The 17,130-nt window shown below is 47.3% G+C and overlaps 1 long non-coding RNA gene across 1 annotated transcript; it reads right to left on the reverse strand.

Annotated features, from left to right (window-relative positions):
- Positions 1-34: 34 nt before the first annotated feature.
- On the reverse strand, positions 35-16,747 carry LOC144582441 (uncharacterized). The gene is made up of 3 exons (XR_013535068.1): positions 16,606-16,747; positions 16,324-16,483; positions 35-521 (listed from the first exon to the last, which is right to left on the reverse strand). It is a non-coding gene; the product is annotated as an uncharacterized LOC144582441 (long non-coding RNA).
- Positions 16,748-17,130: the final 383 nt, after the last annotated feature.

A 17,130-nucleotide genomic window follows, 5' to 3' on the forward strand; every position in this document is an offset into this window, starting at 1 on the left:
CCTATGCCTCAGCCTGCTTAGAGAAAAAGACTAATGAGAGTTGGCATTTATTGAGGGCTTACTTTGTGTCAAGAATTCACAGGTGTATATTCACAACCTTAACTTCACTTAAACAAGGTAAATTGTATTTCTCTCACATATTCAAGGCCTTTAGAAGTAGTGCCGCTCTGGCATTCCATGGTGTGGTCACCAGCCTACAAGACTGCCAACAATGACCCTTGCCGCCTGGTATTCATCAGCGTGTGACCCCTATCCCGTTGATTCAGATTTGAGTTGTGTGACCAAAAGAATATGGCAGAAGTGACAGTACATGATGTCTGAATCTAGCTCATAAAGGCATTGAGCTCCTGTCTTGTTCTCTTGAGTCATTGACTCTGGGGACAGCAGCCACCATGCCATGAGGACACTCAAGCTGTCCTGTGGAGAGGAACTGAGGTCCTCAGCCTGCAGCCATCACCAGTTTGCCAGCCAAGTCAGTGAGCCTCCTTGGATGTGGATCCTGAATTCCTGACGTGTAGGACCTATGAAAAATAAGAAAGATAATACAGAAAGACAAAGAAAAAAGATAACAAATGATTATTTTGGCTGGGCACAGTGGCTTACACCGGTAATCCCAGCACTTTGAGAGGCTGAGGTCAGAGCATCCTTTGAGGCCAGGAATATGAGATTAGCCTGGGCAACATAGTGAGACCTTGTCTCTGAAGGAAAAAAAAAGAAAAGAAATTTACTGGGTTCTGTGGTGCATGCCTGTGGTCCCAGCTACTCAGGAGGCTGAGGCAGGAGGGTCGCTTGAGGCCGGGAGTTTGAGGCTGCAGTGAGCCGTGATCATACCACTGCACTCCAGCCCAGGTGACAGAGCAAGACCTTGTCTCTAAAAACAAAAAAGTTATCAACGTTGTAAACCCCTAAGTTTAGGATGTTTTGTTATGCAATGTTAGATAACTAAAAGAGATGGTGCCAGGGACCCAGGCTCTGTCTATTCTTTTTACCGCACGATACATGGCTTCCACTTTCTAGTTCTCTTATGGATCCAAATGGCCACGGGAGCCATTCTGTCTGCATTCCAACTGCTAAAAAGGAGAAAGAGGCAGAAGGAAGAGCACGCTAAAGGTTAAAACCCGTGAGAACACCAAGCTCACTTCTGTTCACATCCGGTTGGCCAGATCTTGTCATTTGACCATACCTAACTGAAAAGGAGGCTGAGAATATCATCTTTTGCAGGTGTCTGTGCATGCAGCTGAACACTGGGTTCTGTTAGTGAGGACGAAGAGAAGAACTGCTATTGGGAACAACTCACCATAGATGTTATGTGCCATAGGGGTTATCTCTGGAGATAATAATGTCACATGGCTAAGTTTGCAGATTTGGGAGCCTGACTGTCTGGGTTCAGATCTCAGTTCTGCCACTTACCAGATGTGTGATGTTGGGAAATTTACTAAACTTTTCTGGGCCTCAGTTTCCTCTTCTGTAAACAGGGCTCACCATAGAGCAGGACTCATAAGGTTGTTATAAGGATTACACGAGTCGATGTATGAAGTGTTTACAACAGTCCTGGCACGTGGTATGTGCTGTGTGTTAGCTGCTTTCCTTACAAGGTTTTTTTTTTTTTTCTTTGAGTAAAGTTTCACTTTTGTTGCCCAGGCTGGAGTGCAATGGCACGATCTCAGCTCACTGCAAACTCCACCTCCCAATTCAAGTGATTCTCCTGCCTCAGCTTCCTAAGTGGCTGGGATTACAGGCATGTGCCACCACACCTGACTGATTTTATATTTTTAGTAGAGACAGGGTTTCACCACTTTGGTCAGGCTGGTCTTGAACTTCTGACCTCAAGTGATCCACCCACCTCGACCTCCCAAAGTGCTGGGATTACAGGCATGAGCCACCATGCCTAGCCACAAGGGGTTTTCTTAAGATCCCACAACCAGCAAGTGATGGAAGCAGAATTTGGCCCAAGAGCATTTTTTCCCACTTGCCTCATCCCATAGAAATTATTAGAGGGCAAGATCAAGACCCAGATCAGTACACAGCACATAATAAACATCCAGAAATATCTGATGAATGAGTGTGTTAAATAAGTGTGTAAACTGTCCTTACATAGAGATGCTAGGTTTTGTTTGGCTTTGCTTTAAGTTCAGTTAATGAGAATGCTCCATTGACCCCATCTGGCTCCTCTAGCATGGGGCTGATGCCCTTGATTCCATGCTAGAACTCAGTTCCTCCAGGGTCCCTCCAAGCCATTATTTTTAAGGGTGAATTCCTAGGAACACTTGTTCTTGCAGATGCTCAGAGTTCCATGATTAAAAAAAAAAAGTCAGGCCGGGTGCGGTGGCTCACACCTGTAATCCCAGCACTTTGGGAGGCCGAGGTGGGTGGATCACGAGGTCAAGAGATCGAGACCATCCTGGTCAACATGGTGAAACCCTGTCTCTACTAAAAATACAAAAAATTAGCTTGGCATGGTGGCGCGTGCCTGTAATCCCAGCTACTCAGGAGGCTGAGGCAGGAGAATTGCCTGAACCCAGGAGGCGGAGGTTGCGGTGAGCCGAGATCGCACTATTGCACTCCAGCCTGGGTAACAAGAGCGAAACTCTGTCTCAAAAAAAAAAAAAGAAAAGAAAAGAAAAAAAAAGTCAGAAAAGCTGCATTTTATATCCCTCTTCTAGAAAGCTGCAACACATTAACGTGTTAAAGACTGAGAAATCTTGCAACAAATAAACTCACTGGGCTTCATTTCAATCTGCATTTTCTTTTCTTTTTATTTTTTTGAGACAAGATCTTACTCTGTTGCCCAGGCTGGAGTATAGTGATGCAATCATGGTTCACTGCAGCCTTGACCTCCCCAGGCTCAAGCAATCCTCCCACCTCAGCCTCCCAAGTAGCTAGGACTACAGGCATGTGACACACCCAGTTAATTTGATTTGTAATTTTTTTTTTTTTTTTGGTAGAGATTTAATTTTTGTTTTTTGGAGGCAACTATGTTGCCTAAGCTGATCTCTAACTCCCGGACTCAAGCCTCCCAAAGTACTGAGCTTACAGACGTGAGCCACTGTGCCTGGCCTCAATGTATGTTTTTTGAGCTTATTTTAGGCTTACTTGATCATAGACTCACTTCCTGTCCCGACACCAGACCCCTAATAGAGAATACAGTTTAGCAGACATTTCTCCAGGCTGTTACCACTGATGTCCACCTTGGTGTGAGTGGGTATCCATTCTTTCTAGAGTGTGTTTGATAGGAGTGAAGTGGAAGTGAGCAGGTGGGTGTTGGTTACCAGGCAGAGATAGGTTAAGAGGGGGAACATACAAACATATGCCAGACCCTCGCCTTCTAAGGGACATAAAAATATCATTGAAAACATAACAGGTGGAGAAAAATGTATTTTGTGGTAATTCTTTCAGAGAAAATGCAACATAAATGAAAATAATAATATTATCAAGGAGTAACAATATGCCAAGGCATTCTTCTAGGCACTAATTTAATCCTCACAGTAGACTCATGAGGTAAGAACTATTAATATTCCCATTCTACAGGTGAGTAGACTAAAGAACAGAGAGGTTAAGTAATTTGCTTAAGGTCACATAGCTAGTGAGTGGACAGGAATTCTTTGGTAAGTTGCATGTGGTGAGGATAACAAGGGAAGACCCTCCCCCAGGGTAGTTTAAGCTCATCTGCTCACAAAACTCTGCTCCAGGGAGAGTGGGCCTACTTGGTAGCAGAGCACTGATTTTGGTGAGTAGAGGATGCAAGTTTGGGGCCACAGTGGAATTTTCAATAATAGAGAGGAGGCTGGTGCTGCCATGGCTGCCCTCCTTCAAGTCCATCCCTTTAAGGCAACGATGAGCTGATGTTTAAAGACTATTAAGTTGAAGGAAGTGTTAAATAACTTAACCTGCTCAGGTAACCATCTGACTCAGGTTGACACTGACACTAGTGCCAGGTGTGACAGCGTTACCAAAATAGTGTAGAAGATCAAGATAATGCTAAATAAAACCACCATTTAAGTCTGCTTTGAAAACCCAAGGAGTTTGGAGCTCAGAGTTGCCAAGAACAAATTTGAATGACCTGAGGCCACCATGCTATGAGGAAGCCCAGGCCACATGGAGAGGCCACGTGCTTTTGATTGGTTATTCTAGTCTTTTAATCCTCCTAGCTCCAAAAACAGATACATGAGCGAAGAGGCTTTCATACAATTCCAGCCCCAGTTATTGAGTCTTCACCATTGAAGCCTGAGACATTATGGGCAGTGACAAGTCTTCACTGCTCTGCCCATTCTGAATCCTGAACTACAGAATCCATGAGCATAAGGAAATGCTTGTTTTAAGACACCAACTTGGGTAATTTGTCACACAGCAATGCTAATTGTAACTGTAGTTCACTAAAATGCCTCCCAAATATTATCTTCACAACTAAAAGCACCAAAAAACCTGAAAGTACAGTTGATTTTCATTATTTGCTGTAATTATATCTAGAAAGTCACTGCACACACTGAATTAGCAAATACTGAGCCACTGCTCCGAGAGGAATTACAGGGTCAGGTTCTTGGGAACCATTCTGTTGCCAACATTCTCATCGGCTGATCAATACATAAGCTTGTTTTATGCATGTTTCTATTGAAAGGCACTCTGTTTAATAAATATTGTTGATTCATTTACACTGCACTCAAGGCCAATAGCCCTGTAACTCATGCCTGAATGAAGCTTATCTAACCGACATGATCTTCTCTGTAAGGCACATCTAAGCCTCTGGTGCTTAGGAACATTAGACAGCACTTCAGCTCCACGCTCGGGGCCATTGTCAACAGTACAATCACCAGCAGAAGACACAAACGTTTGTAAAATGTGGCACTAAATAGATGGTGAAAAGGACACTTGTTTACGGAGTGAGAGCTGAAACAAGAAGGCAGCGTGTGACTTTGACTTCACCTGGAAATATGCATCAGGTGACTCAAATTTTTCATCGCTCCTCGCATATCCATCAATGACCATGAGAGCTCCAGCGAGTGTTAATATTGAGGTTACAAATTTAGTGAGTAGATGAATCCATGACTCCAGAATCAGTGAATAATAAGGATGGACTGCATTATTTAGTAAGCTCAGGGCTTGCAGTCGTGATTCATAACCAGAGAAAGTGAGGCGTGGAGCAAGTCAAGGGGTGTCCCAAGGCCTCGCTTTTCTCCTTTGTAAAATGTGGCTGATGAGGAACACCCTGTGGGGTTTGTGGAGAGAAGGGATCATAGCAACAACTGCATTGTATGGGGCTATCTGCTGCACACTTTACACATCTGATAATTTAATAGTCACAATGATCCTAGCAGATGGATCCTATTACCAAGCCCATGATACAGATGAAGAAGCTCAGGCTCCGCAAGGGTAAGGGGCTGTGCTCAAGGTCTTACCACTTAGGACAGGCAGAGCTGGCTCTGAAGCCATTTCTGCTCTCAGCCCCTGTGCTGTGCTCTCCCACCGTGCTCTCCAGACTCGCCCTGAGCCCACGTTGCTAAGGCGCGTGGCAAGGTGCCTGGCACGCAGTAGGCTCACAGTAGTGGCTACTTTGATGGTGATCATAAACTGGGATCTGGGACCTTTGAGGTGATTCTACCAAGCGGGGCTGGGGGAAGCTGAGCCCAGTGGCAAAGTGGGAGCCGGCATAGGAGCTGCTGGGGAAGGAACTGAGCCTGTGTGGTGGGAAGATAGTGGAATGGAGCAAAGAGGATCCTGAATCAGACCCCGTGGTCTCCTCCCACAGAGGGTTAAAGCAGCCCAGCCTCCTTCCGGCTGAGCGGAAATCAGATTTTGAGAGCTGAGCAGGGCTCTGGAGGGATGTTTTTCTTCTCCATTTGTCTGCTTGTGGCTGGCCCATAAAATCCACCGGAACTCCATGCTGGACTGAGGAATTCCTGCTGAACAGGGACATGGAGAATGCCGCAGGCTGGGAGGGGCATAGTGCGGATCCTTATCAGAGCAGAATCTGTCCCCATCTTTGGTGATCCTCTCTGGAGGCCTCACAGGATTCCTGGGTAAAGGGAGGGACCAGGCGAGGCAGGATGGGGTAAAATCCAAGGAACAAGTGACACCCCCTTCCCCCTTTTCCAAAGTGAACTTGTGTGGTGAGGAATGAAAGGGGACAGGGAGAGTCAGGCTGTGACAGGTCACACTGAAGTGTGATGCAGGTTCCACCTTCTATGCTGTGTGACTTTGGGCAAGTCTCTGCCCATTTCCTCATCACTGCAACCAGGGGGCTGGAGCTAGGTGACCACCATGTGTACCTTCCTAAGCAGAGCTGACAGTCTGAAGCTCGTTCTCTCTAGTTGGTACCTTGTAGGCATGTCCTCCCCTGAAGGCAGTGCCATTATTATAACCCCTATTTTAAAGGTAAATAAAGCAAGGCTCAGAGAGGCAAGGTGGCCTGAACAATTTTGTCCTTGAAGGGCTGGGACAGGATTCGAACCTAGACAACTGTTGCCAGAATCCACCTCTCAAGCATTCGCGCTCCTGTCTCCCAACATGCCTTTCTAATTCTCTTTGCCCTGGGATGACCTCTCCTTTGTCTCTCGGCTTGATGACCTCATTTTTGGAGATTTGGCTCATGCATCACCTCCCTCAGGAAGCCTGCCCTGACTAACTAAGCTGGGTTGGGGTTCCTCTCTGTCTGCTCATGCCTCTGGGAAGTAGCTATCTGTTTCTGTCACTGGGCTGCGAGCCCCAGATGAGGAGAGTCAGTTCTGATTCCTCCCTGTGCCTCCTGCATCAGCCAACAAAAAAACTTTAAATTTTCCTTGAAGATTCTAAGTGCTTGTGGTGGTTTTAGAATATGGTTGCATTAAGAAGCGGGGTTGGCCAGGCGTGGTGGCTCACGCCTGTAATCCCAGCACTTTGGGAGACTGAGGCGGGCGCATCACCTGAGGTCAGTACTTTGAGACCAGCCTGACCAACATGGAGAAACCCCATCTCTACTAAAAATACAAAATTAGCTGGGTGTGGTGGCTCATGCCTGTAATCCCAGCTACTTGGGAGGCTGAGGCAGGAGAATTGCTTGAATCTGGGAGGCGGAGGTCATGGTGGGCTGAGATCGCGCCTGTGTAACAAGAGTGAAACTCTGTCTCAAAAACAAAAACAGAAACAAACAAACAAAAAAAGAAGTGAGGGCCATTGGTAGCTCATTCCTATAATCCCAGCACTTTGAGAGGCTGAGGTAGGAGGATTACTTGACTGCAGGAAGCTGAGGCCAGCCTGGGCAACATGGCAAAACCCTGTCTCTACAAAAAGTAAAAGAATTAGTCAGATATGGTGGTACATGCCTGTGGTCTCAGCCATTTGGGAGTCTGCGGTGGGAGGATCACCTGAACCTGGGGAGGTCGAGGCTGCTGTGAGCTATGATTGTACCATTGTACTCCAGCCTGGGTGACAGAGTGAGATCCTGTCTCAAAAAAAAAAAAAAAAAAAAGTTTGTGTTTTCTCCTCTTGAGTCTGGGTGGGCTCATGACAGCTTTAACCAATAGAATATATCGGAAGTGACTCTGTGACCTCTGAGGATGTACCCTGGCACCCCGGTTCTGGAGCCCTGAGTTGCCGTGGAAGATGTCCAAATACTCTGGGACCACCATGCTCTGAGGAAGCCCAGGCCACACAGAGGGGTAGGCACTCCTAGTCTTCAAGTCACCCCAGTCCAGGGTCTCCAGATGATTCCAGCTCTTAGCTGTTTTATATCCAGCCTTCAAGTCCTCCTAGCTTAGGACCAAGACACCGTGGAACAAAAACAAGCCATCCCCACCACGCTGGGCCCGAATTTTGATGCATAATAAAATGATGGCTGCTAAAGCACTGAGCTTTGGGGTAGTTTGTTACACAGAGATAGTAACTGGAATGGTGCGACCATCCTGGGCATATCACCTTTCTCTCTGGCCAGCCAGAAGGTGCTGCAGCCGCAGAGCTCTCTGCCTCTTCTCTTCCCTCTGTGGTGTGCTATTGACACAGCAGCCAGAGATGTCCCATGAATGCTTCAAACAGACCATGTCCCTCCTTTGCTCAAAACCTTCTGTTGGCCCCCAGCTCACTCAGAGGAAAAGCCAGATTCTTACCATGGCCCTCGGGCCCTACGTGATGGGACCCATCTCCAGCCATGGCCTCTCTGTCCTCTCACCCCCTATCCCCTCTCCAGCCACACTGCCTCCTTGATACTCCTCGAACACCAGACACGCCCTGCCTCAGGGCCTTTGCTCCACTGCCCTGAACACTGTTTCTCCACGTGTTGCTTGGTTCAGTCCCTCATCTTGTTCAAGTCCCTGCTCAGAAGTCACCTTCTCAGTGAGGCCCTCTCTCCCTACTCCTGAACCCCTTGGCTTACTCTGTTTTTCATCTTGGCAAGCGTCTTAGAACTACCTAACACATTATGCACTTATTGTGTCCCCCGCCCGCCCCCTCCACCCTGGAATGTCAATACCACAGGGCAGGAATCTTCATTATTCTTTCTTTTTTTTTCTGAGATGGAGTTTTGCTTTTATTACCCATGCTGGAGTGCAGTGGCACAATCTCAGCTCACTGCAACCTCTGCCTCTTGGGTTCAAATGATTCTTCTGCCTCAGCCTCTCAAGTAGCTGGGATTATAGTCATGCATCACCATGCCTGGCTAATTTTGTATTTTTAGTAGAGATGGGGTTTCTCTATGTTGGTCAGACTGGTCTCTAACTCCCAACCTCAAGTGATCACCTGCCTCGGCCTCCCAAATGCTGGGATTACAGGTGTGAGCCACCACACCCGCAGTGCCTATAACAGTACCTAACACTCAACAATGGTTCGCTGAATGAATGAATGAGCTGTAGGAGCCCAGAAGCGGTTGATTGCCTTCCCTAAGGCTATGTATGTGGGGAAGCAGAGGAGGTGAGGAAAGGGCAGGAGTGGAGTGGCTGGGTTGAACCAGTGTGGCCAGGGCTGGAGGACATTTCATAGAAGTGACAACTTGCTGCCCTGCTGGGGAGTCCTGAGGATGGGAGAGGGCAGGGCAAGCCTTTGAAGACACAAACGTGGGGCCTCCCTCCTTCCGGGTCTTGTGTGTCTCCGGCCCTGCCAGTAAACAGGATCTCTGGGCAACGGCTTGAAAATCCTGCTAAGTGCCCCAGAGGCCCAGACGTGCTCCTTCCTGAGCTATAAATCGGGTCCCTTCCAGCTGTGTGACATCCTGGATTCGACGGGGGAGGCAAGGCAGACAGATCTGTTGGAAAGAGCTGCGTATGGCCTTGAGGGGAGCACTGCACCTTGATTTTCTTGTTAGCAAAATAGGAATGACAGGAGCATTGACTTCAAGGAGTGGCTGTGAAATCGAGTGAGATAATGCGTGAAAGTCCTCTGAGAAAAGAGATGCTTCAAGGACCTATTAGTGTGTTGGAGGCACAGGGCAGCGAGCAAATCCCAACTCTGCCGCTGAGATCTGTCTTCATCTGTAAAATGGGGTTAATGTGAATCACTAACTTCCTAGGGCTACTGAGGGATTCAAAAATGCAGAGAAAAGTCTTAGTACCCAGTGAACATGCAATAGAAGTTAGCTGTTGTTAGTGATAACTACTCCAATAATGATAAAGAGTCAGATGTTATTGAGAAGCCATTTGGGAGCCCAAGAGTCTCAGTTCATACCCCAGAGGAGACCGGGCACGTGGCACAGCACAACTTCAACCCTGTGCCTTTTGTGTATATTTCAATCTGGTCAGAGATTATCTCCCATACACAGGCCATCTCCTTCCCCTACCCCCAGGAAGGCTGTACCTGTGAGCATACCACTTCCCTAAAATGTGCCACAAAAGTCAGTATCCAGCCAGGCACGGTGGTTCACGTCTGTAATCCCAGCACTTTGGGAGGTAAGGCAGGAAGATGGCTTGAGCCAGGAGTTCGAGACCAGCCTGGGCAAGATGATGAGACCATCTCTACAAAATAATGTTTTAAAAATTAGCTGAGTGTGGTGGCCTGCACCTGTAGTCTCAGCTACTCAGGAGGCTAAGGTGGGAGGATTGCTTGAGTCCAGAAATTCAAGACTGCAGTGAGCTATGATTGCACCATTCCATTTCAGCTTGGGCAACAGGGTGAGACTTTGTCTCTAAAAAAAGAAAAAAAAAGAATAGATATCTAGCCTTGAAGCCAGCCTTGTTGGGGGTGGGGTGGGAGGAGGACTATTTGTGTGTAGGAATTCAAATCTAGGCCCCACCATTCCCCAGATGAGGAAACTGAGACATGTTACTTACTCTATGCCTCAGTTTCCTAATCTGAAAAAGGAGAATAATAGTACCCACCACTTCCAGTTGCACTGAGGATTGAGTGAGTTAAAAAGTGCTCAACACACTGTATGAGATAGTGTTATTTTCATTCTACCGATGAGTAAACTGAGGCTCAGCCAGGAGAAAGAATTTGGTTCAAACTATCAGCTGTATTTTTTACTGGCCCTGAGGTATGACAAGTTTCATTACACCATTAGAAGCCCCCAAACAGTGAACTCATTGTTTGTGGGGTATCTCCTCTATCTTTAAGTGATTTTTTAGTTAAACAGGAGTCCACGCTAATTATTTATAAAAAATGGATAAGATAAAAATGTAACATTGAAACATCCATGGACTTCTTTGCATAAGAAATGGAGAAACCCTTGCTACTAGTATTAATAGATCTTGGGTTCCAGTTTGAGATGCACCAAGCAAGGTAATAGGAAGTCCTTGAAGTTTCTTGAGCAGGGGAAAGCATGAACTTAAAAGACATGAACCATGTGTTTGGGTCAATTCAAGTCAATAGCAAATTGCTACAGTCTCTGTGGAAGATGATTGAGTTCCACAAATATGTAAGATAAATGTAAGAGCTCCTACCAAACGCCAGGTGCTGTTTCGGTGCTAAGGATTGCAGCAAATAAGTCCAGTCAAGTCCCTCTGCCTGGGTGCTTATTTTCTGGGTAGGAGACACATAATGAATGAATATACAGCTTGGTAGAGCATGCACTGGAGAAAGAAAAGAGAGCATTTCAGGTAGAGGGAACCTTAAGGGTGAAGACCTGGAGAGCATGTGTGGAGCCCAGGGTGGGGCAGTGAAGGGATGGGCAGAAGGAAAGAGGTGAGAGAGGTCACAGGGTCACACAGGTGGGGCTTCAGAATCTTCGTAAGGGTGTCTTACTCTAAGTAATGTGGGAGACCATCATAGGCTTCCAAGCAGAGGAGGGGCAGAGTCTGACCTGGGATTTGAGGCAATCCTTCTGGCTGCACAGTGGAGAATGGACAGTGGGGCCAGGGCAGAAGCTGGGAGCCCACAATTGGGCCGTGGTGGTAGCAACAGAGATGGTGAGAAGTGGTCGGATTCTGGATCTGTTGTGAGGAGGTGGAACACAGGGTTTATCAAAGAGCTGGCAATATCTGTCAAGGCTGCAAAGGTGCTTGTCTTCGATTTAGCATATCTGCTTCTGGGACTTTGTCTTATATTTGTACTTGTGTGTGTGTGAAATGAACCATCTACAAGAATGTTTACTGCAGTGTGAAGGTGGAGCTGAACAGGCTGGACAGAGCCAATGTGGGTAAAGATGTGGAGATAGCACTGAAAGTGTATGGACTGGAGCTGTCATCTGGAGAGCAGTCTGTCCGGTTCAATCTGTACACTGGGTGCATAAATGATGGCCACCAATTATTTGACATTCCTCCCATTTAGATGTAGGTCTGTGTATCTGCTCTCTGAATCTGGGCCGGCCCGTGACTGCTTTCACAAACAACTATGGTGGAAGTGATGATGTGTCAATTTCCAGGCCTGGGCTTTGAAAGACTGGCAGTTTCTACTTCCTCTTTCTTGGAACAATTACTTGAGGAGAAGCCAGCTGCCATGAAAGAACTCCAACCACCCCAAGACGGCCATTCTGTGAGGAAGTCCTGCTAACAATGCAAAGAAGTCCTCTAGGATGAGACACCATGTGATGGAGAGGGGGGCCAGGAACATCAAACATCAAAGCCCCCTCCCCCGCCACAGACATGAGTGAAGACGCTCTCTTGAAAGGGAACCTCCAGCTGTGGCTGTTTCAGTTTATACCACACGGTTCGGAGAGGAGCCGCCCAGCTGAGCCCTTCCTAAATTCCTCACTCACAAAGTAATCAACAAAAAAAAGTGGTTGCTTTAAGCCTCTAATTTGAGGGTAGTTTACTGTAGCGCAAAAGATAACCAGAATAGACACACCCTATGACCCACCAACTATACTCTTAGCTATATGACCAGACAAAATTCTCATATAAGCCCACAGAGGACATGGCCATACTGTTGTGGCCACAGGGAGTTAGAGGCCACCCAGGGGCCTATTACTGGGGTGGTAGAGAGGAACACATGGTAGGTGCAGAGAACTCTAGTCAGCAGTCAGCAGTCACAAGTGAAGCCACATAAACAAGTCCGCTGTGTTGTACGTGAAGACTTCTACACCGAAGATGCACATAGAACCTGTCAAGATCTGTGGAGGTGCAGAAGATATGAAGGGGAAATGGGATAAAAAAGGAATAACTAGAGAGAGAGAGGAACAAAACAAAGGAGGACACACAGGGGCCAGTGATGATAATCTGCCATGCACTGAGGTTTTATTAAACTCAACTCTATACGTTTAAAGTCTAAAAAGTAATAACAAAGGCAAATGAAATAAAAGTGTGTAAACAGGGGGTCGGTTAAATGACTTGTAGTACATCCACATGATGGAGTACTATAAAGCCATAAAAAAGAATGGGGGAGCTTGCTATGTACTAACATGAAAGAGTCCCAGAGTATGTCAGAAAGGCTATAAAAAAGGTATTGAAGAGGATGTAGAATAGGCTTCCATTTGGGGGGAGATAACAGTGTATGTGTTTGTGGATATGTTTATAGACAAGTAGTATATCTGTGGAAAGATGCTTCTGGGAAAAAGAGCCAAATGTCAGGGGAGAGGAGTGGATGGTACTTCAGAAGAGCAGGCACCCAGGAGCTGTGTTCGGAGAAGGAATTGCTATTAACACTGGGACCACCTCCTCTAGGCCAGGATCACACCAGGTGCTGGGGCTCAGAGGGGGCAGAGAGCCTCTGTTGCCTCCAAGATGCCCGGGGTTCTGACTGTGACTATGATACAGTCTCAGCCTACAAGATGGTTGGGCACTGCCCACTGCTCCTCCCTGGTTGGCTGCTGTCCTCACCTTCATTGCCACTCACCATCACTGCTCTCCTTCATTCTGCCTGAAACATTCTTCCCCATGGCTCATCTCCCCGTTACTTAATATACAAACAAGTACAGAGAATAACAGAATAAAACCCCATGTACTCACTTCTCAGTTTAAGGAATAAAACTTTTCAAATAGAATTGAGGGTGAATGGTTTTCAACATGCCCACAAATTCTTAGACACTCCTCCCTTCAAAAAGTAGAGTTACATTCTCCTGACTTTTTTTTTTTTTTAGAAGGATCCTCAATCTGTCACCCAGGCTAGAGTACAGTGGTGTGATCTTGGCTCATTGCAACTTCTGGCGCCACCGCGCCCAGCTAATTTTTTTTTTTTGTATTTTTAGTAGAGACGAGGTTTCGCCATGTTGGCCAGGATGGTCTCAATCTCTTGACCTCATGATCTCCGTCTGCCTTGGCCTCCCAAAGTGCTGGGATTACAGGCGTAAGCCACTGCACCTGGCTCTCCTCACTTTTGAGTACGGGTTGAGCTTAGCAACTCATGTCTAATGAAGAGAATGTGGTGAATGAGGATGGGTCACGAAAGGGACACAACTTCTGCTTGATTGCCCATCTGTCTGTCTGTCTCCCCATGCTCACTTTTGGAATCCAGCCACCATGTTGTGATAGAACCCAGGACGCATGGCTGGGCCCACATGGAGAGGAGCTGAGGTCCTCTCCCCTCTTCCCAGTCCCAGACCGACAACCAGTACCAATTTGCTAGCCACACAGATGAATCCCCTTTGGCTTGGCAGCAAATTCTCCAGCCCACCCTCCAACTCCCCAGCCTGATAGGCCTTCAGATGACTGCTGCCCCAGCTGACAGCTGAATGTCACTTCCTGAGGACCAGAACAACCCAGCTAAACCACTCTCAAATTTTTGATCCTCAAAAACTGCAAGATGTAACGAATGACTATTCTTGCTTTAAAACATTATGTTTTGGGATGATTTCTAATGCAGGATCAATTGCTAATACAGAGGGCCCCTGGCATCCCTTCCCACCAGCCCCATCCACCCTCTTAGAAGTCACAATCCTGATGGTTATTATTTCCATGAATGTTTTGCCTTTTACAGCATACAATAAATCCTTACTCAATACATAGGACTATGTTTTATTCTTTTTAAAACAATTTTTTTTTGAGATAGAGTTTTGTTCTTGTTGTTCAGGCTGGAGTGCAATGGCACGATCTTGACTCACTGCAACCTCTGCCTCCTGGGTTCAAGCATCATTCTTAAAAATGTATAGAAGTGCATACATATTTTATGGCTTCTGTGTAACCGACCTCACATGCTCTTTTCCTTCCACAGCATGCTTTGGAGATGCATCTGCATTAAGGCAGGCAGCTGACATTCATTGGCACTGCTGGGCAGTCTTCCCTTATATGAATATATTAATATCACAATAAAGTATCTGAAGTCCATGTTGATGAACATTTGGGTCATTTTTGTTTTTTTTTGCTGTTACAAACAACAGTGCTGGTAACATCCACTTGCCCCCTCCCTGCTTCACATGGCACCTTTTCGTTCTTGGAGGTCTCAGCTCTAACAATGTAACCCCACCAATCCCCCTTTCCAGCTAATTCGTTCTCTGGCCTCTGATTTTCCTCCTGGCATCTACTCTGCGTGGTCAACATTCAGTTATCTGTTCCTGTCCTGGAGCTAGAGGGTAAGCCCCAAGGGCAGGCAGATTAGGGCTTTTTCTCCAGTCCCCCCCACCCCCGATGCCTAGCACAGGGCCTGGCACACAGGAAGCCTGCAAGAAAAATTGTTATATCAGGAAAGGCTGAGAATTAGCTTCCTCCCTTTGGGCTTCAGTTTTCCCAACTGCACAGTGAAAACTTTAGATCAATTTTGGGGTGATTTTAGGGTTAGCTTCTGAGAGGTGCCTCAGTGGCCACCACAAAATATGGGAAGACCCCAACTTTCAGCAGAGCTGGCATTCTTTCCCTCGTGTCTTAGATTGGTCTCCATGGCAGATTATGCTGAAAAAGAATAGCCAGCATTTGTTGAGTGCTCATTATGTGACAGGCATGCTGTCAGCTGGCACATGCATTTCCTCATTTTAGTCACTAATTAACCCTTGGAAGTAGGCGCAGTTACTGTGCTCTTTATAAAGAGGGTTAAACTGAGGCAAAGGAGGTGAAGCCACTTGGCAGAGGACTCGCAAAGTGGGGAGCTGGGACTTGTAGCACAGGAGACTATCAGAGCCCACGCTCTGGTGCAGCCCTGCACCGCAGCTTTAAAGAAGTGGGGTGGGAGGCAGAGGAGGAAGATGGTAAAGAACAAGGGTGAAGAGAAAGACGGGCACGTTTGGCCCGTCTTCTGAAGGCCTTCGCCAGCCACAGCATTCGGATGTCTCCAGTCACGGGGGCTCCGTCACTTCCCCATCCCCGTTTCCCAGCTCTGATGGGTTTAAGATGCCCCACCTCCTCCCATTTGGCTCCCCTGCCCCAACCACAGGCCCCAGTGGGGTCCCACTGTGTTCCAGCAGCCCATAGCCCTCTCTCTATATGGAGGCATCTCCTTCCAGGTGTCCAGAGACTGAAGCCCAGAAGCTGAGGTCTGGGCTCACAGCCCAGCTGCAGTGATGGGACAGAAGGGTCTTTCCAAACCACACCTTGCATTTTCCCAGAAACACTGGAGGAGGAGAACATGAGGAATTCAAGAGGACATCTTTCCCTCTGGGCTCCTGTGCCCTGGGGTGGTGGGGGAGTTGGATTGTGTGATTATTATCTTCTTAGCCTTGGGGGTTTACATCCAGGATGGGCAGGCCTCAGGGTGTGGAGGGTACCTGCTCCCTGGTAGGCAGCATTCACAGGGGCTGGGAAGGGGGTTCTTGGGATCTTGGGACTCCAGTGCTCTCTTGGGTGACTTCTGAGCCAATAATCCCAGCTGTCTTCCGTCTCTTCCTTCCTTTAATTAATTAATTCACTTTCAGATCTTCTTTGGTGCTAGGCACCAAACCTGTCTTTCATTCATTCCACAAATCCTTATGAGGGCCTACTGTGTGCCAGGCACTGTTCTAGGCACTGGAGACACAGCAACGAGCAAAACTAGCAAAAATTCTGGCATCTATGGAATATGCATTCTATGTATGGAGACAGACAAATAAGAAAAAAATCAGTAAGAAAATTAAACAAAGAAGGTTATCACCTTTTGAGCAGGTTGTCCAGGAGAAGCTTCACCATGAAGTTGACAACTGGGAACAGACTTGCAGGAAGAGGATTCCAGGAAATGGGAATGGCAAGCGCAAAGGCCCTGGGGTGCAAGAGGTGCCTGGTGTGATGAAGGCACAGCCAAGAGGCAGGTGTTGCTGCAGAGGAGTAAATGAGGGGAAGGCAGGAGGTGAGGAGGAGAAAGTGGAGGGGCAGACCCTAGAGGACTGAGGGTCATTGAAAGGAGCTGGGGTTTGTTCTGTTTTCCAATGGCACTTACTCGCTGGGAGTTTCGGCAGAGGAGTGACACAATCAGAGTCCGTTTTTGAGACAATCCCTCTGGCTGCTGAGTGAAGAGAGTGTTGAGGGGGCAGGAGTGGGAGCTCAGAGCAGAGGCCGGTAGAGGAGATGCCACAGCAGGCCTGGTGGGAGATGAGCAAGGCTTGGATAGTGGCAGTGGAAGTGGCTGCATCCTGCATGTGTTTCGTAGGTGGATCTGACATGATTTGCTGAAAGATCTAATGTTGGGTTTGAGTGAAGACAAGCCAGAATGACCTCGAGGCATTCGGCCTGTTTGAAGGGAAGGAAGCTGGCTTAGGGAAGGCTGGCATGGAGCAGGTTTTGGACAGGTGGCAGGTTAGGTCTGACAGCTGTTAGACATTTTAGCAGAAGTGTCAAGGCAGCAGTTTAGGGTGAGACCGAAACTGGAGATACATGCTGAGCATCACTGACATAAAACTGAAGTCATGGGATTGAACGAGAGTTCTTAAAGGGAGGGAACAGATACAAAGGAAGAGGCTGTGAT

Source organism: Callithrix jacchus, chromosome 5, assembly GCF_049354715.1.
Source record: "Callithrix jacchus isolate 240 chromosome 5, calJac240_pri, whole genome shotgun sequence".
NCBI classification, from domain to species: domain Eukaryota; kingdom Metazoa; phylum Chordata; class Mammalia; order Primates; family Cebidae; genus Callithrix; species Callithrix jacchus.